Source organism: Lates calcarifer, linkage group LG4 (genome assembly GCF_001640805.2).
Source record: "Lates calcarifer isolate ASB-BC8 linkage group LG4, TLL_Latcal_v3, whole genome shotgun sequence".
Classification (NCBI taxonomy): domain Eukaryota; kingdom Metazoa; phylum Chordata; class Actinopteri; family Centropomidae; genus Lates; species Lates calcarifer.
The window spans coordinates 17,232,428-17,258,610 of NC_066836.1; the positions used below are offsets into that span (position 1 = coordinate 17,232,428).

At 38.5% G+C, this 26,183-nt stretch overlaps 2 long non-coding RNA genes across 3 annotated transcripts; both read right to left on the minus strand.

Moving 5' to 3' along the window:
- Window positions 1-10,175: 10,175 nt before the first annotated feature.
- Window positions 10,176-14,638, minus strand: LOC127142336 (uncharacterized). Its single transcript, XR_007812922.1, has 4 exons — window positions 14,399-14,638; window positions 13,824-13,912; window positions 13,070-13,238; window positions 10,176-11,792 (listed from the first exon to the last, which is right to left on the minus strand). It is a non-coding gene; the product is annotated as an uncharacterized LOC127142336 (long non-coding RNA).
- A 739-nt stretch (window positions 14,639-15,377) lies between these two features.
- On the minus strand, window positions 15,378-25,928 carry LOC108883255 (uncharacterized). Of its 2 annotated transcripts, none has more exons than XR_001960908.2 (4): window positions 25,801-25,928; window positions 21,156-21,287; window positions 18,635-18,774; window positions 15,378-17,782 (listed from the first exon to the last, which is right to left on the minus strand). It is a non-coding gene; the product is annotated as an uncharacterized LOC108883255 (long non-coding RNA). The 2 variants fall into 2 exon arrangements; XR_007812923.1 differs by having other exon boundaries at window positions 18,635-18,777.
- Window positions 25,929-26,183: the final 255 nt, after the last annotated feature.

Genomic DNA, 26,183 nt, shown 5'->3' on the forward strand with positions numbered 1-26,183 from the left:
CTACGGTTTATAGTGTTGGTGTTTGGTGTGTTTGTTTTTTGATACTTGTACATGGTAAACAAATGGGGTCAAGTGATCAGGCCAAAACATCCTCTGCAATTGAATCTATCTCCGAAAAAGTGCTTTTGTGAATATTTTTTTATTTTATTTTATTTTTTAAAAAACAAAGCAATAAAACATTCATCACAAAAGAAGTGAAACAGGACCAAGACATTTGCCCTGATCCAAATGTGGACATTATAGTAAGAGGAGTCATGGCTTGTGTGAAATGTGTTGCCTCAGGGAAGAAAACTCAGAAAAACAGAGAGAAAGGAAACAGGGGAGCGGCTCCTGAAAGGCATACCTCAGACCACCGACTCCTGTCCCAGCACGTCTATTCACAGAAGTGCAGTCATCAGCTCCAAGAAGTTCTCAAAGAATTAACACCCACCTACGTCTAATCACAGTGTGCTTCTCTAGATATTTAAGAATTACAGAGCATTTTAAAATTCTCATTCCGCTTGCATATGTACAGACATAATTATATCATATCATAACATGATTTCATCTGTAAGGTTTTATCCATGGTATCAATACACAGCTGTCACTGTTGTGCCATCTCCAACACACAGTGTGCAGTGATTCTGTGGCACAGAGCTCCACCTTCTGGTAAATCCACAAGTGTTTCTCCTCAAGCTACCAGGAGCTGTTCAACATTTGGACTCAGTTAAACTGCTGCAGTTAACGTTTTGTGAATAACGCTGAATGTTCAAATTTAACTTGTTGATCTAGAAAAGAAGAAAAATTCACAAAGACAAACACGCATTTAACACAGATAATATTCCTTTATTCATGAATAACTGCACATCATTACATTACATCTTATTTGACGTCTTTGCGGGTTAAGTGCATCAATAATAATAATTCTGAATTCTTCCTGAGTTTCTTGTCATTTGTTGAACACTCAATTAAACAAAAGACTATATTCCTAAATAAGCAACAAAAACCCAGTGGCCACTGAACTGTTCCTGCTCCAGAGACAACAGGATGATGATAGAAGCTCACGGAGGAAACAGAGAGAAGAGGAGAGTGAAAACAAAAGCATTTCTTAAGGAGGAGGTGAGTTTTTACTTAAAGTACACTCATCTACTTAAGATTAAGTTAATGTTTTTCAGTTCACATTTTAGAACAAGCAGCTGTGTCCTCTGATTCTTACATTCACTGTGTAACATATGGACTGATCAAGTTCAGTTCCTCATCATAAGCCTTTTCGGGTCCAACTTCCTGAATTGGGGGAAAAAATTCAAGAAGGGAAAGTGCACTGAAAGTTCAGATGCTGTGGCTGTGATGTGGTGATGGGAATACACTCATTTATTTTTCCCCTTAGTCCCAGAAATAAATCTGGAATCATATAACTGGCAGTGACACTACTTTGTCATTTTGATGTCCACCAAAAGTACAGTTCAGGATAAACTGGTGGGGAAGATAAATTTGAATTATTATTCATAAAGGGAAAACTTTGAATGAATTAAAATGCACTGAAAGATGGGAAAACAATGTAAAGGTGATTCACAGTTCAGTGTTTTCCTTCCATTCTGTCTTTAACATAGATTTCAGGAAATTATAAGATGAGAGAATAAAGTGTCAACAATAAACTTCATGCCAAAGTCTTAAATAAACATAATATGAAAATACTCTGTAGCGCAAGCAAACGTGTGAGTTGTAATAAGTGACCACTAGAGGGAAACAGAGGGCAGGTTTTCCACCACCTGCCTGAAACTCTGTGACTGTGAAAGACAGAATACCAGTAAAATATGTATCTAATATTGTGTCTACTTTGAGAGACATAACTTTAAAAAATAAAACAGTGAGTTATTCTGACTCAAACCAACTGTCCTGCTGCTGTTAAAGGGGCAGTCCTCTGATTACACATAATAAGATCAGAGTTTTGTCAAGTCAGATAAAAACAACCCTGATGACGTCATTGTCATTAGGGTTATCCCCCAACTTTATGGGAGCATTGTACTTAATCTCTGGAGAGCCCCTTTGATACCCACAACTAATGGGTATTAATTTGCCACTGAAAATAGTTCCCAATAAAGGCACAGTTGACTAGTGTGAGTAATGTTCATCAGAGTAGTTTTCGAGAAGCGCTTAGCCTTTTTTAAAAAAAAACTCAATTATAAATGTGTGACTACTTTCTAAGATTTACGTCAGCACAACCACAGTAAGTCTTATCTACAAGTCTTATCTTATAAGTCTTATCCGCAAAAGGTCAAATCTAATGGAGACCGTATCAACTCATTTTACTGTAATAAATAATGGAGGGGGGGGGGCTGGAGCCTATCCCAGCTGTCATTGGGCGAGAGGCGGGGGACACCCTGTGCGGAACGCCAGTCCATCGCAGGGCCAACATATACAGACAAACAACCATTCACGCTCACATTCACACCTACGAGTTACCAGTTAATCTAAGCTGCATGTATTTGGTCTGTGGGAGGAAGCCGGAGTACCCAGAGAGAACCTACACAGGCACAGGGAGAACATGCAAACTCCACACAGAAAAGTCCCGGGCTCTGTCTGGAGAAGAGAGACAGTGCACCTTTAATGTAAATGTTTAGGATTCTTGGAGAATAGGCTAAATGGTCAAAGGAGTCAAAGATAAATAACAGTGACCTACAATATGACCTTTGACCTTCTGCACAGCTTCACAGCTCACCCGCCAACAGCTCATCTTAAATGAGTATCAGCTAACTGCAAATCCTGTTTCCACAAAGTAATCAGTAGATGCTTAACTACTTCAGTCCTCAGCAGCCGTACTGTTTTATATCTAATCTACATTTCATCAAATAACACATAAAATATGAAGATATGCAGCAATAAAATCCATTTAGAGTTTTTTATGATCTTTGTAAAACCACTAGATGTTTAGATTGATGAAGTGCATCGACACAGCAGCACTCAAACAGAGGGCTTCCCCACTCTTTAGACTAGTATTGGATCTGGAGCAGATCCAAACACCAACTCAGACTGCTGTAATCAGCAGAGTGCAGCTGCCAGACATCACAGAAAAATCAATGAGTGGGTAGAGAAAACTAAGCTACTGCTAAAATCATCTCGGTCCTACAGTTTTGTTTGTGGCTTCTTGAAAGTACATAATGAGGTGAAGAAGCACAGTGTGTCAGCTACAGTCAGTGATAGCTACAGATTCATTTACATCAACTTTCTCATTGACAGAAAAGCTGGATTGAAACCAGACGTGTGTTTCACCTGGTTGTGCATTTAGCATGTCTGCACTTTCTCTCAGCATATCTGTGTTCCACTGGTTATAGATACATAATACCAACAGGGTCACAACAGCCCATGAGCACTGGACTGTGTCAACTGACACCAGGTCAGTTTTTAACCCAGTGATTTTTACTATGTGGAAATGTTACTGAAATGTAATCACTGCTGCTAAACTTCAAAACTTCCCTATATATTGTAAATCATAATGTTCATGTTAAGAAAAATAAATGAATAGAAAACCATTGTTGCCCTTGTTGCTCCATCTATCTTTATATAATTGACTAATAGGGATTAGAAATATTTTGTAGTCGCTCTTTTCACTAAAGAGATAGCGACACAGCCATCTTAATTTATTGAGAATATATGTTAATAATGTTAATTGTTCCATGATAAAATAATTTTAATAATTAACTTTGGTGGCTAACATGCTTTAAATGTATGGCTTAAATAAGACTCTAATCCATAGAAATGCTGTAAATTCATCTTTATAAGTGGCCTTTAATGAACAGTACGAAGCATTAAATGTGTTTTGCACTGTTGATATAATATCTATAAATCCTTATTAGCAATGGTGGAAATTTAGTAAATTTACTCAAGTTCTGTACTTAAGTACAGTTCTGTGGTGCTTCTGTTTTCTCTGTGTGTGTGACGCACTGTTACAAATTAAAGTATCCAACAATATATAATGTAGTTAAAATGACCTTGATTGGTCTGCTCAATAAAAGCGCATTACTTTTGAAACATTAAGCACATTTTGTTCTTTTACTTTAAGATTTTTAATTCAGGACTTTAGTGGAGTAGGTTTACCACCTCGGTTTATCATCATCATCATTATTATTATTATATTTATCATTACTATTATTGTTATTATTATTATTAGGAGGTGCCATGTCACCTAATTTCAAAGTCCAAGACTGTCAGTGTAACACCCTGAGATCCTCTGAGAGCCGTTCACTCCCAGATCAAAATAGTCTGATCTGTTAATCCACTCTGCACTCAGGAGCTGGGACACCATGCAGAGAAGCTGCCTGTGACCCAGAGAACTGAGACGACAAACTGGATCCATAATATCATGTTATAATTTTAGAGTGTGGAGAACAAATTATTGCATTGACCATCAGTTTGGTTGGTCTATATGTCATTTTGTGTAAGGTTACTATGGTATAATGTTAAAAAAAAAAAGAACATCAATATCATGACTCTGATTTCAGCTGCACTACCCAGTTCTTTGAGACCATAGACCTGTCTCTGCCATAATATTTATACCATATGAGCTGCTTTTCTCTCCCTGATGTAATCCATGGGCGTTCACCTCAGGGGTCCCACTGCTGGATACAGTAGACGGAGCAGTAGCGAACACATGGATACAGATACACTCACATTTGCAGGTCAGATGATCGTTGAAGCTTAACTAATGTGATCAGCTTGACACTGAGGTTTTTCATTCAACTTGACAGGAGTGCTGGTGTGTGTGTCACCTGATTAATATGCATATGTGTGTGTGTGCATGTGCGTCACATTGGCTTAATAAACCCTCCTCACAGCGCAGCTCATGGTTCATTATCACTTATTCAGACTCCTCTGACCTCCTCCAACACCTGGATCACTTCATCTGTACAAAACAGATGAGTGTCTCCATGGGAACTGGGGTCTCCACCATATTTGTCACGAGTAAACACGAGCGCCAAGCTGCTTTTAATGTTTCCATCCACTGCACCACATGGAGAGAGGAAGGATATGTTTTTATGTGGTGCACATGTGTGAACTTCAGACAGTAATAACACGAGAGATACATTTTTTTTGTTTCACAGGCATGTCATGATATGTAAAGCATGTTAAAGTTTAGTGATATTACAGAATGAAGGTTAAAATATGATACAGTACCGTTATATATTCTAAACCTCAGGGTAAATACTTTTCTTGGACTAAATAGTTTACACATGCAGTTGTATAACATCACTTGAAAAGCACTAACATGAATATAAAAATATACAATGTCCCAGCTGCAGCAGCAGTGTCTCTGCTTCTCTCTGCCTTTAAGCTGTTCGGATGACACACAATTTCTCCTTCAGCTCTAGAACAATAAACTCAAGGCCTTTCTATTTGGCGTTCCACAATCAGAGTCCAACACATAATCTTCCTTTTTTCTGCACAAAAAAAAAGCCCTCTGCCCCCAGTCAACCTTCACTTGATGAAAATGTTATGAAAGTGTCCTTCTCCATGTATCTTATGAGTATTTCCAATGTCTTGTGAATCCCTGGCAGGAATCTCCAACATATCCAGAACGGCACGGCCAAGATGTGGATGTAAGTGGAACACACACACACACACACACACACACACACACACACACACACACACAAACACACTGCCAGGCGTCGCTGCACTGGCTCCCTGCCTCCTCCCATCTGAAGAAGAGTGGGAGCCAATTGAATTCAAAAACCCTTCACCTCTGCTATTCAGAATAATAACCACACCCTATCTAGACCAATAACTGGTTTTGCAGTGATATTTTGAAGCGATAGAGAGCGTGTAATGCCCTTAAACTTATTATTTTATGCCTGAGAAGAAAAAACATCTCTAGGATTTGACTACAGCTGCAAAAATATTCTGAATAAATATGTATTTTCTCGTCCTCAAGTGTGGCAGTTTTATTTTTTATTGCTTTGGTTATGAAACAGTGAAAAATCTCCAAAGCTGCTCATAAACAAAGAAAACCCTGCCTCAAAAACACGATAAAAGTAGAAATAAAATGTCCAAATGTCCAAGTTGCTCACAAAGATTTTGTACAAAAAACTATGATATGAAAGTATGATTTTAACAACATTTTTTAACCACCAAAATGCTTTCTTTCTGTGCTATAATTTTAATTTCTTGAGTCTGCTCTTGATGAAACAATCCAAAAGCAAAGACAAATCAAGATTTTGGCTTTTTGAAATGACAAACAAGAATACTTGATACTGATTTTTTTTTTTTTTAATCATGTGTGATATAGGTTAAATAAATAGTCTCTCTGATTTTAATTGATCAGATTTAATACCTTATAATTTGTCTGTATCTATCTACATATCTGGCAATATTTAGTCAAAGCACTTTTTTCCCCTTGATTTTACTCCTTCAGTGAATTGTAGCTCTGTGAGATTTGCTTTCAGTTCAAACTGTGTCATAAATACAACTCTATCAGCATCACACACATTTTTTCATCCTTGGGTAGCATATGGTATTTCTTACAACACTTTGATATGATGTGGATCTCATCTCATCCCTCCATGTCCTCAAAGAACCATTGAAATGCTTCTCCTTGAGCTTTTAACAAGTACAGCGAACTCTCCACGTGGCGGACACATGGTTCTGATCATGAGACATGGAAAGCCAGAAATAAGTCACTGTTCCAGATACACAGTCTTTACAGTTTTCTTCTCCCCCTCAAACAACAGCTGGCAATGGTCACAGATTAAACACATTATTTATTCAAATTTGGTGTTTTTAACAATTATCGTTTTATGCCATATACACTGAATGTGTCCTAAATCTTGAGATCTGATTTTTTTTTTTAACTTTATTTGTTTGTTCTGAATATTACTGTTATGATGATGTGTGAACCACAGGTTTAATGTTATCTGATGGGAAGCCTGCAGGGGATTCTGTAATTGCATCTGCTCTATGTACATGCACCTCCCACTGGAGGGGCTCTATGAGTAATAATGTGATGCTTTGGGCACAATATGTGTCCCAAATTAAACTTCAAACTGTTAAAATCCCTGCACACCATGTTCTCAGCTATGTGGCTGATTAAACCTCCTCTTAAGTTGACTTTGGGTGGTGCTCAACTGAGAGTTGTGTAATTTGTCATGCCCTAACAGGTGTTATAAGACGAAGTGTACTGCCAACCCAAATGAGGCAAGACCACCAGACAGCCATATGTTGTCAATCCAAATGCATCACGGATCACAAGTGAAATAGGTTTGAACAAAATCTTCGTGTGAATGGAGTTTAGTTTAGCAGCAGGCTCCATTTACATAGAATACACAGTGGAACTCACGTGTAACTGCTTAAAAGATCATTAATGATTAATTAATGTCTTCTGTTTACACCAAATCAAATGATTATGTGAAATGGGAAAGGAGGAGTGGTGGAAGAAATACTCCAATACTTTACTGAGGTGAAAGTAACAATACCTTTTAGGAATCTAAATACTCTGATACAGATAAAAGCCCTACAGTCAAAGTTCTATTTGAGTAAATGTACATAACTATTAACAGCAAAATGTACTAAAAGTATCCAAAGTCAAAGCACTAATTTTGCAGATTCACCCCTTTATGTGTTAGTATTACATTCTGAAGTCCCAGAGGTCCTGAGGGATTAGATAATATCTTGTTTTGTTGCATGAACAAGTTACAACTTAATTGATCCCAGTATAGCTTTGCACAACTCTGAAAATACCTGTGTGGGTGTGCAAGATATGCAAGGTATGTAATCTATAATAAGACATCATATTTTATAGGGGCCCTGCAATGGACTGGCAATCTGTCCAGGGTGTATCCCACCTCTTGCCCAGTGTCATCTGGGTCATTTCTTTGGCTCTTTGATTTGATTTACACTCTGGCTGCTTTCAACAACCATGTTTTCATCAGCAACAGGCAGCAGTTTTCAATGTACTGATACTTCCTGAAATGCCAGCGAGGACTGGAAGAGACAGGGGCCATTGAAAACATGAGGAGCTGACTGATGACTAACTTGGGGAGACTGTAAGTGAGTAAAAAAACCCATGAAGCTCTTGGTGAAAAGTGCCTGGCAATTGTATGTAGTGGAGGAAGTGTGGCTGTCCACACCTTCACCAGGCCAACAGAGGGAGTTACGAGAATAAGAGTATAGGGGGATGTCCATTTCAAACTGGGGAGAAAAGAGGAAAATAAATAAATAAATAAATAAATATCAGTTGCATTCCAAAACAGGCTCATAATTAGATTTCAGTTTTTTTTCTCTGTGCAGTCATCTGAAATTCATTCATTCATTCAATTCATTTATTTGGTCTGTGGGACATACCTGGCACCAGTAAGGATGGAAATTAACCATGTGTGTCACTTAGTTATTCTCCTGTACTACAAAGAACACACTTCCTTTAATTCTATTTAACCCATACATAAGTATTCAGCCAGATATTTATGCCAAACGTTTGGTCAATTGGTAGATAACTCTTCATTATCAGTTTGCAAAGTCAGTGGTCTTTTTGCCTTGTGAAATAAAGCACTGGAATATTAATTGCAAACAACAGTATTATCTTTAGAAGCTGTTTTTCTTCAAGGTTTTGAAACTGTAATTCTAAAAAAAATCAGAAAACCATATTAACATTAATAATCTAACTCTTTTAGAATATACTCAGTGATGATTCATTAATTTAATGATTTAATTTAATTTAGATTAATTAAAAAAAAACAAACAAAGTGAGAACCCTAAACAGATCACAGCTGAGGTTGTCTAAGAGTAGAGGATCTCATATACTTTGAATGAACTGGTTACCAAACAACAGAGTATATGATACGTGCAGTGGTTTGGCCTGACCTATGGCACAGCAACCCTCTGCTATCCGAGAGTTATGTGCATATGTGTCCTGTAAGCATGTTACACATGCCTCAACACTCCCTACAGACACACACCAGACTCCAGTGCTGGAGCACTCACATTAAAAGGTACTATATTAGTGGATTATATAATAATCCAGATATAAAGGATTCCTTTGTTTCAGGAGTCTGAATCTAATTAATTCTACCCGGTCAAAGAATTTGAGTTTCACCACTTGTTGAGTTTTAACAAATATATTTGACAGTTTAAGAAGTTCGCTCTGCCTCTGGCAACTTCCAATGTCATTCTGTCTTGAAACATAAAGGGACTCTTGAGAGAAAAAGATGAGGGTGATAGTTCACCATCAGTGGTACTATTACCTAAGTTACCTTTCCCTGCACCTTGACCAGGTTTACTCCATGTGATGAGATCTGTGTTATCCAGTCAGCTGCAAAAAGGACAATGAACCTTCACTGTACCAGCTGTGGTACAGATGTTAATGGCTCATCCCCAGAATCAGTGAAAATACAGTTCCACAGTGCTTGTACTTTACTTGAGTATTTAGATTTTATACTATTTAATACCACGCTACCCTATGTAAAATAATTTACTTTTTACTCTACTGCCTTTATGTGACAGCTGTAGTTATTGATTATTTTGCATATTTTGATTTTAAAAACCTATGTGCATTGTCATATGGTGATTTAAACTACCCAGCAGTGTATAAAACAGCTAGTCAGCTCTACCTCAACCAGCCACCACATTAAAATGCTGCTTACATTTTAATGCACCAGTAATAATTATAAGTTTCAGGGCAGTCACATTTATCATGGTTTATGGTGTTGAAGTAATAATTTGTTTGTAGGAAAATGACGATACGATAAATGAAGATATAGTAGATTCGTTAAAAAGAAAGAAACAAACTGCAGTTTCCATTGTTCTCATTGAGCACAACACTTATAAGTTTGTTCAAAAACTACAACAGTGAAATTTCTGTGTTCTCACTCAAAGGTCAAACAGTCATGTTCTCTTCAGTGAGTGATAGGCGAGGAGTTGCCAAATACAGATAATAGGATTCATTCCACGGGAGATTAAACAAATTTCACAGTAAAGGCTAGCTAATACTGAATGTTTAATGGCTTAAATAAGTGTCTAAATCAATCCTTCCTGTTGAGTTATGCAGCAGCAACAACAACAACAAAAAAAGACAGCTGATGGTTTTCTGTGAACACACGGGCTGCTGCTAATAAGAAAAACACTACAGACAAAACCATCAATTAGTTCTTAAGTAGTCATGGGAAGCTCATAACATCTAGAGTCAAGCAGGGCACAGCATGTACGCAGTGTTCCCTTCTAATTCAATTTACAAATAACATGTGAATGTCACACAGAGGACAGAAAAGTACAGGAAGATGACAACAGGAAGCCACGAGCGCACTGCTGATGTTATTTCAGTCTGAAATTGCCCAAAATGAACTATCTGTATCTGATGCTTTGATGTGATTCCCCCCAAGGAGTAAGAATCCCTCAGGAAGACATTTGGTATATACATTCAGGAAGTACTCAGTGTATCTTTGAGGTGAGCTGCCCAAAGACTACAGAGGACAGCTTTAAAAAAATCCAGGAATGGGACCTTGATCATCAAAGGAGAGCATTTTGGAAAATTAGAAGATTGAAGCCACTTTCATTTATTTGTTCATGTTTCATTGAACTTTTCCAACATTAATTTCATCACATCGTAGAGGGAATATAACACAGGCCCAGTCCCTAAATTAGAGCACACACACAATAGGTTTAAAGTTTAAAGGTACTACAAGAACACTGCTCCATCTGGTACTGGTTCAGTACCATGGTACAAAATTTAATAGCCAATAAACAACTCTGTAAATATTGGCAGAGCAATGATAGGACAAAATGATTCAGCTATTCCAATCCTGCATCTGCCTTTTGTCTCCTCAGATATGTGTTGTTTTTTTTTTGTTGTTGTTGTTGTTTTTGGGTTTATTCCTGATAGAGGATGAAATGCATTTATCCAATTCTTAAAAAAATGTGATACAAATACTGTTTGAAAAAGAAACAAAAATCAAGGCAAGATGTTTATCTTGGCAGGAATCTACCAGCTAAAGTTGGGACCATTAATTCAGATCCTGTTTAGACTTCTCCAACACCAGTTTTTGACTGAATTTAAAAATCCTGTCTTTTCCTCAGTGGAAGACAAAATAATTACAAAACAGTTTTGTTTATTCGAATGCACTTTGGTGAAGTATATCCAAGAAAAAAAAAACAAATTTATTTAAATCTGTAAGTAGATAATTACATGCTTTTCAAATGCTCTGTGAGCATCAAGAGAAACTCATGCAGAGACAGAGATCCATCAGACATGCAACGCATGTTAGATGCTACCAGAAAACTGTAGCCTAAAGATAAATTTTTGTCAGGCTGCATCATAGCGTAATGACTTTGTGAACCCTGACTGCAAGGAGGGCCTTGCTGTGTCTTAGATAGGATGACCAGCGGAGAGAGCTCAGGTAGACAGCAGGGTGTTCAGCTGTCACCATCGATTATGAACCCCAGAGAGCAGCGGTTGCTAGGGGTAATCTTGGCCTTTAAACCATGGGTCACTAAGTGTTCATTCAAGAGTGATTCATCCTTCTATGGAAAAATCAAAAGTGGTTGCTGCTGTGCTGGCAGTGCATCACGCTGATTTTGCAGAGCCAGTGGAGATATCACATTAAGAGACCACACACACGCAGCATGACACGCTGGCTGGTTGGGGATAGAACTTGTGCAAAGCAATACCGGCAGCCATTTGGGGATACAAAGCCAATGGCTCCCTCTGAGGGGTGATTAATAAAAATCTGTGAGCCTGTTGAGAGTTGATGGTCTCGACTCCCACACTCTAAATACTTGCAGCACATCCATCCTCTGGTCCTCTAACATCCAAATGCCATCTGGATTTCTCTCTGGAAACATACACATGAATAAAGGCGTCTTTGATAAATGTTCACAGTTTGTGGAGTCAGTTCAATAACTTTTCATGCAGGAGTCCCCCTGTGATAAAACAACTCAGAAATGTTCCCCAAAAATATTTAGTTTTTCACCTTTTAGGAAAAATAATAAAGGATATCATGCACATTAACGATTTCAAATGAGGAGGCAATATATTCATTGATATGTTAGACCAAAAACACGTAGTGGAGCAACAAGTCCACAAAGCTAAATGACAGTGTAAGTTGTTTGCTTGTGACTTCAGAAACTATGGAGACGCACTGGAGGGTTCAGTATTAAATTTAAGACGGTCTGAAAAATCCCTTTTTTAAGGAACTAATTACAAAGAAATTGTGTTTTTTTTTTTTGTTAATGTAATGAGGACATGTTGTTTGGCTTGTATTTGCTGATACTGAACACAGAAGTAAAATGTTCACAGACAAGCTATTAATTTCTCTCCAAAATATTTGCAGTAAAATATCCACTTGAAGTGACGACAGGATTATCAAGATTTTTATGGTTAACATATTTAACATATTTGGGTAAAGTAACATTGCATAATACTGTGCTCAGTTTTATATATATTCATTTAAGTTTCACTATTATATTGAATATTCTGTCTGTCTTTATCTCAGAAAGTGCTGAACACTTTGGCCCTCCGTACAAAAATGTTACAGAAACAAACAAACCATATCAGCATTTCTGGATCTGACAGTTTCATGGTTAAGGTTTGGCGACTTAAACCACTTGGATAAGTTTGTGGGAAACGTTGACTGCTGGCAGTTCGTTAACCATGGTCACAAACTGTAATAAAGTTTGATCTACGCGACCTCCTCCCAAGATTTCAACTCTTGTCATAAAGTTTTATTGTGAACTTGTATTGGCCTCTGTTGTAAGTGAATGAGTCAGGGAGTGTGTGTGACATTGGAGAACTTGAAAGTTTCCTCAACGACAAATAGAAAGAAACAACAAAAGTACCACAAATTTCTGTGACCTAATACTGATTTGTTAAAGGACCAGTCATGCCACTGTTTATCATTCATTGATGTTATGATGCCAAATGCTGAGTGTGGCTACTGTTAAATGTCGCTGGGAAGTAGGTGCAAAGTTCAGTTAACTGTCATTCAAACCACACACACAAACCATCAGACAAAGCATAAGTGAGGGAATCTGTGAAGATTTTCAGGCATCCATATCAGGATATGTCTGAGTGCTACTTGAGGGCAACTGAACTTGCCTCAGGTTCTTTCACCTGTAATCTGAAAAGGCTCCTTCAGCTCTCAATATCTGGTATGGTCCCAGGTATTTGACCTCCAGTGGGGTCATTAACACATTGAGCGTCGTTGAGGTCCCATGTGAGTCGTTGACCTATCCAGCTATCATGTGACTGGTTGGGGTCAGGTCAGGACTCAGCGGTCCACCTACATGTGACGAACAAGAGAGGATCATTTGAGGACAGCAGCGCTCACATTTTGCCCAGAGAAGGCCCATGGTTTGAAAGAAGCCATTGACGTCAAACTGGAATGACCATCACTGAACAGAGGAGGTGGTCTACGTCAGGCACTTAAAATGCAGTCATAAGATCCCTCCCCAGGCAGCTTAACATCCATTCACACCACAGCTCCTGTGACCATAACTTTAATATTACTTTGGGCATTAGGGATAAAATTGGGAAATTCATTGCTTTGCCTGTGCCTTCCCAGAGAGCAGTGTTTGTTCAGTTATTGGTTGCTTATTATAATGTAGCAATTCATATGATGTTTGTAGATTTGCCTCTCTTAAGGCAGATGAAGAGCTCAGGGTAACAGTGAAGTAACCACCTCTATTGTCTGAGTAATGAGGACCATTTATTGGGAAAATGCTCTCTATTAATATAAATGTTGCCAAAAGGGCAACAATTGATGCCTTCTCTCTGATGGCTGTGATTTTCAAGTGAATTTTAAGGGTCATTCCACTGGTGTCTCAATTAAAAGTGAGCGAAAAAACAAGATTTAAGGCTGTCGTACCTGTGCCTACCTGACATCTGCTGTGATCCCTTCATGTACCTTCAAGTACTCTGCACTTCACACACCACAGCTTGCATCAGTGGAGACCTCTGAAAATGTTGTCAGAGCAAATATGCAGGTAGCTGGTGTTCTTACAGTCCTGACAATGATCAAACCATTTTAACTACTGTGTCATATTCACTTTCACTGCATTCTGAGCTATAAACTGCACCATAAATGTACTGAAATGGCTGTACTGAACATTGCGGTCAGGGATGTTTTCTTGTAAATCTCCCACCACAGTCAGAATGAACCATCCCAGCTGTGAGACAAATGATTTAGCAGATCTTTTGTCAGATAAAAACTGGATCTGCATATGTAGTATGTTTTGACTCTGGTCACGCTAGTCTCTGGGGAAGTCTTGTAAAAGTTTATTTTTTCCCTGATTCTGACTCCCTAAATGCCTCTGACTTGTTTTTAACCTTTTCTTACCTCACCACTTCATCACTCTCTCTCCACACCTCTGTAGCAAGCAATACTGAAATTATTTTCTTGGAGTGAGTTTAAGTGCCAGTGTAGTTAAAGTGTGTTTTCACCTCATTGCTCAAACAAAGCAGGGCTATATATGATGGTTTCCATCCTCTCCTGCGTCCTGGCAGAGGAATGTGATCTCTCAATCCACCCGGATCTCCTGTGTGTGAACTGTTTGACCTGTATGAGGATCATCAACTCTCACAGGTTTCACAGGACGTAGATCAAGACTGGACCCTGGAATGAAGATTCCCAGCAAAAGTTCAGCTATGATGAGACTGTTGTGTACAGGTAGAGACTGCACTCTCACCTGAGGAAAAGATGAGGCTATGTAATTACATTGTATTCAGCGTTACCCAGCATCACTGTAAGAAAACAATGCTTTTGAAATAGACTCCTACATATTTAATCAATATTTACAGTGAGGAAATACATGATGAATACCAGAATATTTTAGCTTCCCTGATGCCCACATTCGTTTTGTAACTGACCATTGGATACAGCAGTGAACAGTGTGGATTACAGCCAGGGGCCTGTGTCTTGCAGACGTGTGATGTTATTATGTTTCCTCCTCCTTGTCTCTTGTCAGTGTTATCGCACCTTGAAGCAAACTGATCCAGGCAGCGGACACTGGCTAGTCCTGGAAATCTGTCACCTGCAGGTGTCAAATGCAGGGCCTGAGACAGCGGACTCTCCTGCGAAATGGCTGGTACCCAAATAACCCAGATGATTTGTCTCAGGCACGGTGCCCTCCACCCTCCCCGCCACCACCCCGCACCCCTTTCACACCTCCCCATTGCTCCTGTGCGGAGCAGTTGTTTACCTCTAGCTCGGGTTACACTTGTGGTTGTGCCTTGGCGAGTCTTGTGAAACCAAAGAGATGACCTGGAATTCTATCCTTTGACCCCTGTGTAAAAGGTACACTTGTGACGAGGCTGCACTAACACGACTGGTTTCTTTTTTTTTAAAATCCACCAAACTATTAAAACGAAAACAATGAAAACAATATACTTTTTAATTGTAGTAGTGCAAGAGTATGTGCAAGAGAGACAATACAAACACAACACGGCCTCTCAAATCATACCTATAATATCCAACTCAATAAATATCTCTGTGGTAAATAAAGAGATCTTCCATTCAACTCTTCCCTGCTGCACGTCGCACACAGTATCAGGTTTCAGGTCACACTCCTCAAACTGGATTTACCACCTCAGTGTATGGGCTGACCTTGAATGGTGGGAATGTGAGCAATAGTTGACACAAGGTAAACAGAGTGCATATCATTCAGAGACATGACAGCTTCTGAGCAGAGGGTTATTACGGGTACATAAAAAGCTTGTTTATAGCACAATACAAACTGCTGCATACAGAAAAGGCACAGTGGCAGCAGATAACAGAGCAACAGATTAAAATTCTTTTAATTCTTGTGACCACAACAATAAAAGTGATACTGTTACTTCACAGAGACAGAAAAATAGAGTCATTGCTTTGTTTATATGTCAGCGTGTGCAGGAACCAGTTTGGACAGAATGAACAGAACAAAAAGTCAGGCCACACAAGGTCAGGCTACCTCACTGCCAGACAGCACTGATGCAAAAATAAATATTTGGTAATCTGATAGAAATGTAATTGATTTAAAATTCCGTCTGTTAAAGATTTGACATAAACAGCAGATTAAACAATAACTTAATGGGCCATGCTTCCCAATCCACAACATTGGACCAGAGCCTGCATGCTGCACAAGCTGAATTTTTTTGGTCAGGTTTTGCTTCATTGAGGTTTTTGGTTGCTGAGATATCCAATTTCTCAAAGTGCTGTGCTGTTATCCATGGTTTCACCCTTTTCAGATTTCCCTCGATCTTCTGAACCTCACTTAGATTTTTATCATGAGATGCAAATCATGCTGACATGATTGTTGCTTTGGCTTTCAGAAACGGTGGATTCATCACATCGCTGCAAAATAACTTCCATGCTGGACCCAGTTTGCTGAAATATTGTGTTAATGATGGTAATAAATTAAACACTAAAATTTAAAAAGTATTTTGAGTTGAAGTGAACCTCAAGTTAGATGAAAAGATACCACTGTCATGTTTTTCCAATAAATAATATTTATTACATATTCTATCTCATTTTATTCCCTAGAAAAGCTCAAGTGTAAAAATTATAATTTGCCATTAGCCTTTAGAATGAGCCAAGGTAACCCATTTCCAGTCTTTATTAGCTAAGCTAAGCTAACAGGCTGCTGCTCGCTGGCACCTGCTACATATTGTATTTAATTTTGTACAGATTATTAATACATTTAGCTGATTCCAGTTTAAATGCTCAGCTAAACTAAAAGCTTGCTGGCTGTTGCCTGATATTTACCAAACAAACATGATACCAATCTTCTCATCTACTTACTTTTAGGACCATAATAAGCTGATAGACCATTTATTGATCAATCAAGTATATACTTTGCTGTCTGTTTCCTCAAAACAAGTTGGACACTGAAAACACAATGGAATTTGGTTTGTATGTAGGAATCTGAGTACTACAACATCAAAAGCTTTAGTGCAGTGTGAATGATAAAGAGCATAACATCTGCTCTGGAAGTGACACTCCCTTTTTTCTGTGTTTCTCTTGCATTCTTGAAACTATACCAGCACATATATTTTAACTGAAAAAAAAGCCATGTGAATCTCCCACACAACCCTGCAGCTTGCAGAGAGAGGCAGACAGGCATTGCTGGCTGATATCATATTTTCTGAGCAGCACTTAAAATTTACCCATCTGTCTGACATTAACACAGGTTACACATTAACCTGGTTTTCAGATGCCTCCACTGCAGAATGAGCATTGCACTGTTTGTTCCCTCACCTGTTTTTCGGGGGCAGATGTTTCCCTTTTAGAACATGTAATAAATCATGAGTTATTGTAGACACTGAAAAGGTTGAAAACCGAAAAACACTCATATTCCAAACATGGTTTAGTGAAAGGATGATGCACTGACTTGTCTGTTAAGGCTCCGCTGTTCTTCTCTTAGGTGTTGGCAGAGCAGTGAGAGGGAAAAACAAGGAATCTAGAAACTCAGACTCAAAAACTGTGGACATTTTTGATTTATATTTAGGAAAATAACTCATTTCACCTCATCACAAAAGCAGTAGATCATTTTTGCGCCAGCCGGGGTCAGTGAATCATATCTGTACCCAACACTCAGGTTACACAGTGATAGACATCAACAGGGGTAACTAAGAGACAGTCCTAATGATGCACTTGTCCACCATTAGCATGTTGCTGGGCTGATCTCCTGGAAACATCCAATGACTGTCACTGGCTTGGTTGCACATGACCAGCATGGAGTGATGTTGTATGTTTCATGCAATGCAAACTCATGCTTAAGGTCGAGGGCAGATCTGTGGCATGAATATGCATGGAATGCTTTCCTCCTGGTTACCAGCAGGCAGTTGAACCTGAGAATGATTTTCAAAGAAAACAAGAGCATGGAGGATGTTGTCAGTAAGAGAAAAAAGTGGAAAAGTCGTACGTCATACACAAGAGGCACAGGGGGAACTATTACTATGGTTACTGTGTAATTCGATTGTGTTACTGTCCTCTTCTGAGCATTTCAAAACAAAAGCTGATCACCACTCTGTGGTTGCAGTTGTTGTAATTACCTCTTCCTTGTAAACGTATATATCACCTGTGCAATTTTTTTTAGAGGTAGCACATTATCCTGTATGTGTTATATATGTTTTACTTTACATTAGAGACTGTATAAATATTATTAGGAGGCATGGGGGGGCTTTAGAAAATAGGGAGTGAATGTACCAAATAAGAGTGAGTGTTGCGTACTTTTCTTTTTCTGAGGTGAGGGTTGTCTAACAACTTTGACAGAAGAGTTGTTCAGTGATTGATTGTTATTGTGTCATTTGTCTCTATTTAGCTGTAGCACCCAACTTTATTTTTTTCTGGGAAGCAAAACTATTATGAAGTTATATATGTTTTTTTTTTTTTTTTAAATTGGCTACAATATTCAGAAAACAGCACATTTTGTTATCATAATTCTGACATTTGCTAATTTCACTTCCAGTTTGTGATTAAGTGGCTTTGTGAAAACTCTTATGCCATCACTATATTATTGTTTTGTACACTGTTAAATAAAAATTGTGCACTTTTATGACAAAGCTTTTTTCAGTTCAGTAGTGTTTTATTATGAGACATTATGGTGAGGGTCACCTTGATCATTTTCATACAGCGCCTTAAAAACAAGGCTCAGTATTGTTGGTCTTTGACAATAAAAATAAAAATGGCTGTTGGAATACCTGTTGTGTAACCCCAGTGAATCTACCAATAATGTTCTCTCATCCTCAAAGCTCGGTGTTCCCAGCTTCCCTCCTCTTTGGTATGCAGACCTCTGGCATCTTCGGTCAAATCCTCCCGCTGCCAGCTCCTCTTAGATCATCTGCTATGAAAGACAGTATTTTTTTTCCCAGACTCACCAACATGGGACAAGATGAACCTCTGCCTTCTTCAGAGGTCAGTGACTTATTTAATTCACACGTCACTTCCGGATTAGCTGCCGATCAGTGAGCTGGTCATATGACAAGTCCCTCAGTGCAGCTGGCAGCCAGACTAGTAATAGTATTAGCTCCCTGCTCTGTTCATGAGCCTTATCTCCTAACCTCAAAGGAACAATGAGCAATTTCTCACTCATCATTACCTCAAATATGTAAAAATAATGTTACAAAATAATAATAAGAATAAAAAATGACATAAAAACATTTAAATGTTGCTATTGCACTTAGTCCATGACATCAAAACTGCAGGGGAAAATTTTAAAAAGCGAATGGGTGTAAATATTTTATATTAATGAATCACTGTGCAGCTATAACTGTTTGTCTCAAAGGAGGGCACATGACTACAGTTACACACAACATAGGGAGTGTTCATTTGCACTCTGTTGAACTGCTCAGGGAGCGGGCACAACAAAAACATCTCAACAATATCTCGCACGGAACATAATCCTTCCTTTGTGAAGCTTATAACGTTAACTTTTTTCTTCTGTCAGAGAGGAGGGGACTCAACTCTTGTTGCTCGTTCTGGATCAAATTATATTATTAAAGGTATTAAAGGTACAGCTTAAACAGTACAGTCTAATAAAATCCCACAGACTATGGCCTCACTGGATCATTTTTAAGCTCTCCTTTTGACCTGTGACACTCTTAACATCAATTACATGCTGCGCTCTATGATTAATGCCATTTTCAGTGCCTTTCAACATTATTAATTGTTTCTGAACAACAGCATTTCTGAATTTCAGCATGGTTAATCAAGAACTAATTAAAGATTATTCATGTGTAAAATGCAATTTTTTGTTACATAATGCCAAACATGAATGTACAGTAGCTTAACCTAAACAAGGGCATCACATTCCACAAATATACTGTAAATATAAGCAAAAAAGTAACTTTAATTCAGTTGTCATCTGTGCTTCTCAAATGTGCTCTCAGAAAAGAAAATTTGGCCCCATATCACTTAAGGGTGATGGTCTTAAATGGCCTTAGATGGTCTTTTATCACCAAAAGTGAGATGGTATGCACTGATATTATAGCATTAATAAATATTAGACCTGCACATAACAAATTAAAAATGTTTCATGACTGCATATGACAACCTGATCCATATGTTTATTTCAGAGCACACACACACACACACACACACACACACACACACACACCCACACTTTTTCAGCAACAAGGTGTTTATAGACACTTCCTCTGTTGATGAGGTGAGAGACAACATCTCTCATTCATTTTCCACGTCCAGATTTTCCCATTGTGAAGGTAAATTTCCAAAGCCAAACCACTCGAGCGGCACCCAGGATAACATCTTTAACTTCCCTCACTCGCTCTCTCTCTTTCTCTCTCTCTCACACACACACACATGCACACACCACACCTCTTGTTTCTGTGCTGCTCTGCCCATCCCCTATCCTCCTCCCTGAGGCTTTGCTGTAAAACAACAGAGGAATCCACCATGGCGACACAGCAAACTCTGGTACTTTTCCACTGATAGTGGAGTGTTGCAAGACGTATTTATATTGACTCTGTACGTTTATTGCCCCACATTCCATATAGTCAAGGTAGACTATGCTCAACTCTCCATTCAGTGAGGATGTTTTGTTCTTTCAGTATGACCTGGCTGCTGATCAACATCAAAACTTTTCCACCCTTGGTGTAAGCTTCATTTACACAACACGTACTGAAAACAAAATTAAAAGATTTAAATGAATGAAATACTACAGAAGGACAAAAAAATATGCAAGAATAAAAGAAACAGGCAGCTGATATTATTAGACTGGTGTCAAATCTTCTTCTGCTCTTTAATATTAATATACTTTCCAATTAACTCCTACTGAGAGGCGAGTGTTGTCCTGACAAGCCCACAGATGGTGACACATTGCTTTCTTGTACAACTTAATGCACAGAGTGGTCCTCAGAGCCAACCTTTCCTCTGCATGTACAATCCATTTAGCCACTTACAACTGAGGATGCATTCTTTGGTTTGGTGCAACAAAGCCACCATTCATGTATCCCCTCTAAGCATTTTAGTCGAAGTTAGACCACGAGGAAATGGACCACGAGGACACGAGTCCCTCAGATGACCCGAAAGCAACGAGATGATCCAAATATTGTGATTTTTAAATATGGTCAGTGTTGAGGGAGGTTGCAAACTGACCTGTTCTTTTCCCCCCAGGAAACACTCTCTGGAGCTAGTTGCACAGTGGAAATGTTGAATCTAAATTAATGTTTTTAATATTAATGAATTGATATTTTTCATTACCTTGTTTGATTCACTCATCTTTGAGTCTCATCTCTTTTTACTTCATTGCTGTTATTAATTTCGTGCTCGGTCGAACCAGGATGGAACAGCAATGCTCTGAATTCCTTCCAAACTCTCAAATTCTCTGGGCACCTGTAACAAAAACAAAAGCTCCAGTGTTGACAAAAATAAGATGAGGTGGGCTTTTTTAGTAATTACGTACATACACAAAACCAACACCAATACAAAGTCAGAGCACACAGACAGAATTTCTAATTTTATATTTCAAGTGCTGCAAGGAAACTCGACGGGCTGCTTTAAAACTATAAAACAGTCCCCTTCTCTGGTGCTGAACCAGGCTGTAGAAACCACAGATATGAAAGTAATGAAGAGCAGGGTTCCTGTTTGATGATGAAGGAGCAAACTGTGCTTTTCTTTGTACTGATATGAAACTTATCTTTAGTCCTACTATACCACAACATCAGGAGATAAGGCAGATGAAATATTGACAGACTTTAGAGTTAGTTTCCTAATGCTTGACCTGACATTTTAAAACATAAAATCCTCATGTTGCCACAGGTGGTTCAGAAATATACGCATCTCAGTGCTGCCTGTTCTTAATTCATAGTGACTGTTGACCTAACTGAAATGTTCCCTTTTAGACCTAAATGTCATCAGGTGTAATGGTAGTCATCTCACATCATGCCCTGTTACAACTGCCTATAAAGACCAAGTTAATGAGAGTTAACATTTTCAATTAGCTTATTGTGTCTCATAAACAGTTAAAATGCTATCACAAATCTTCACAGTTAAGAAGCTATGGTATATTTTGTATATTTTTATTGGGAAAAATTGAAATAATCAACAATCAAAATTGTTTAACTGACTCATTCTTCAGCTCTACAGTGTCTCATGTTGTGTTTCATATGAGGTCATTCACACTTTTTTACTTAATCAGCTACTCTCACTGAGATCAGGACCTGAGAACAAAAATAGTTTCTAGTCAGAGAGACACACAACCATCACTCACACTTCAGGTTTTTCACACTTATGGTGAAATATCCTCTGTGCTTCAAACAGCCGACCTCTTCTTATCTGTACAGGACAACACATTACTGGCAGTTCAGTCCCACAATATGCTTGATGCATCACGGGTCACCTGAGGTTCAGCGATTATTATGCAAAGACCGCATACCACCTGCAGTTTAAATATATAGTTCTCACTAAGTTCCAGGCGTGCTGCATGAAAGGAGTTCAAAGTTCACTATGTTTACCTCACATGGACTTTCCAGATTCAGTGTTTCAAGGTTTATGTGCAATTTACAGCTGCTGAAAAATGACACTGAGTTTTGTACTATAAATAAACAAGTCTGGTGTTTTTATGCAACTTCTTTTTACTCTTTTGCATTTTGACCATAAACAAACTTTACATAACATTTTTTGGGTTTCCGTGGCAATTTTGTGGTATGTAGTTAGCATCAGTCTCAATATCTTGCAAACACAGATCTTGCAAGATATTTTTTCTCTTGTGCAAGCTGCTCCCCAAATTCAAGTGTATGCTCTTGGCTCAACAGAAAAACGAATGCCTCCCTCTCTCCCCCTCAGGCAACATGTTTTAGAGTCATATTTTTACTGACGTGACCTTTGATCCCTGTCAGGCAACCATGTGCCTGGGTCATGTTTTGGGACAGGCACATTGATATCCGTCTGAGTCTAGGCCCCAGGTCAGGAGAGTTCATGAGAAGGGGTGGGGGAGCGCTTGTTAACACATAGCACAGCCTCTTTAACCGGCCGAGCAGGAGAGAGGGGGAACGGTAACAAATATGTTCCAGGGTTGGCTGGCAAACCCCATGGAGGGCTGTTTTCATGGCGTGCATTCTTCAAACGAGCCTTGCAGAAAATGAGAGAGGACGTCTGTTTGATTTATGGAGAACAGACAAACATAATCAGAAACAAATAACACATTTCTTTCTTGATCTCTCTCCAGCTTTTGTGGGGTTTTTTGTCTTTTTAAAGGGTCATCTCACTGATATCTCTGAATTCAGTTTACTAGTCATTGTTGGCTACTCAGTCAGTAAAAACAGTTGAATAATGTATATATGTATAATGTTTTCTGTGGCTCTAAAGGAACCTTTTAAAAGTTTTGGAAAATAACCCTGCTGATGAGCTAGTGGTTTCATCAGGATTATCTCAGATGGAACTACAAATATATGACAGGAGGTCTGTGTTACAAAGTGAGAGTGAGGAAAAAGATGTGGTCATTCACCCAAACGGGAAGGCTCCAATGAAATTTACCTCAAAGTTTGGAAGTCAGAGCTGGGAATGATGTTACACCAGCACAAGAAGTTGGATGTTTATATATTACACAAGGTTGTAGGGAATGTTAATTTGTTCTAGCCAGGTTAGCCATTGTTAGCATGCCAGTTGATAACAAGGCATTACACAATATTTTGCACATACAAACACTGTGGCAAAATATGCACAGACAGAGGTTGGACAGTACTGTGTGTGTGACTGACTTAGAAGTGCAAATTAACAGTATATCACTACAGCTGTCACTACTGTTGACGTGCAGAGCAGCCATCTTGGATTTTGAGGTTGGTGAAGTTCTCCTGATTTTCCGAGTTGGAAATCCAACTCCAGCGGGTGTTCCAGTTGAAATTTCTGATCGGGTAGTTGGAACTTCCAACTTCTCAGTACAGACACACCAAAAGACACTATCAAGTTGCATTATGGGAAACATAAGATTCAGTATGTTTCAAACTTGGCCCACACTGTGAACTAAGTTGTTGCTTAAATTTTGACCACTCTTTCTAAATCTGCGTCTGGTAGGAACAATACCTCTACTTGATTTCAAATGAACACTTTCACCAGGCCAGCAGCACTAACAGACATATTTTTCTTCTTTCAGCAGATTGTGGTGACAATTTCTCTCCTGAGTACCAAAATCAGAATCTCTTTGCAAGAAAAAAAAAAAAAAACCCAGACTGGCAGACATTCGTTCTGCAAAACAAACCAAAAGCACTATATTGAAGCAGTGATGATTGTGTGAGTGATTAGACTCTCAAATGTATAGATATCTACAACACACAGCAGTTTGTGCATTTCACATCTGCACCAGCTTATCTGTTCTTGCACTGCAGCAAAAACCCTAACATGAAGGTAAAGATGCTGCACTGATATAAGGAAGGGAAAGGCTGACTAATCAAACTTATGCATCCTCTTGTCTGCGAACAAACAACTACACCAGAAAACCAGATGTTTATTTTCTGGCAAGGCTCTCCTACTGACTGAACATGTTCTGCCTCCTCTCATTCACACCAGAAAATTTTGCTTCTTTCAAAGGATGTGAAGATGAACAACCCACAGAAACTTGGGCCACTAAAGATAACCGCAGGGGAAAAACATCTAGAGTGAAAACATTAACTAGAAATAGACCCGCTTTGTTGCCATAGCCACCTGAACAGCTGTAATTCAGACCTGTTTAGCTGCACTGCACATTCATTTCATGGAGAAAGATTGAGTTTGAAAGTTGATCTTTTCTGCAACATATAAGGATAGTGACAAGAAACTTAGTCGTTCTGTGTGGGTGGGAGGAAGGCTGATTCTTTCAGCAGTAATATGATTTTTTTTAAACTGTCACTTGTTTTTAATGTTGTTAAATATGACCTATTAATATAATGTGCTACTTTGTAAACTGCCAGCTCCTGACCCTGAAGATATGTTTTGCAAGATTAAGATTTTCATTAAAATTTATAGGATGCTGGTGTATTAATGGTTAAAAACAATGAGCATTTTATATCGTGTATGCACAAAACTGCTGTCAATAATGCAGATAAGATCATTTTGACCAAATGCATGCATATAAAAGTGGAGAAAATGCTGCATCAAGTCCACTGTCTATGATTACATCTAAATGTTATAGTTCTGCGATGAATGCTGTCCTCAGTAAAGTCACCGTTTACTAGCTTTAGCTCTCCATTACTGTAGTTCTGTTATTTTTCCCTCCCACTCTAACTTGCTTGAAATGTTTGTTCAGCAAAGCCTCGCTGCAGATCACTGGTGAGAGTGAAAGGTGACGCCATCAGAGGGTAATTCTATATTATTATGAACAACCTGAAAAACAGACACCCCTTTTGTTTTTCAAGTTTAGATTTAACTGAACAAGGGAAGTAGAGGAAATGATCATAGTCCATGTGCCATCATTCAACTTAAAGATAATTTAATTCATAAAGTATCATCTTTTATTCATAAAAGTAATAGAAAGCATAATAATAATGAGAAATATTCGACAATTTGTTAGATACAGTATGATCACATGCACAAAGCTAAAGAAAAAGCCTGTGCAATGGAGCTGATGCTCTGTAGCCTACATATGACCAGGGCACAGAACAGATTAAGGTAACATCTTACATAAGCCAGAGGAAATCCTAAGCAGTTTCCAAGGAGCTAATGAGGAACATACTACTTTACTTGAAAAGGGGCAAAAATAGTAACAGCTATATTACAAAGAGGTGATGATTAGTATTGCTTTGTACATTTTAGCTGATGACTCACTTTTAATCAGGAGCAAGTCATAAAGAGAGTGGTCAGTTATAAGGGAACTTGTCATTACTGCCTGTTCTAAATTATCTTATCACTGTAGTATTTTGTTTATTCTACTTACAAAATTCAGAGTTATTCAGGAACTTCTTGGTGGTTGCTCTTAAAAGAACCGTTAATTCCTGGTTTGTTGACTCATACACTGGTAAGTACTAAGAATTTCTGTGAGCCTTATTGTGTCTGTTACCCAGATAAAAAACACAGCTGAGACAGGAAGTGGTGGGAACATAGATGAGTGCAAGTGAGTCTTTTGGAGAGTTGAGGACTTTACACACACACACACACACACACACACACACACACACACCACTTTCTATAGCTTATGTATGACTTCAAAAATAAGACTTCATAGCAGTCACCATATGAAGGCGAGGCCATTGAGATGTTTAACACATAACTTATTGTCACACAGTAAATTAATATTGCAGAATTTCCCAGAAGCCCAGT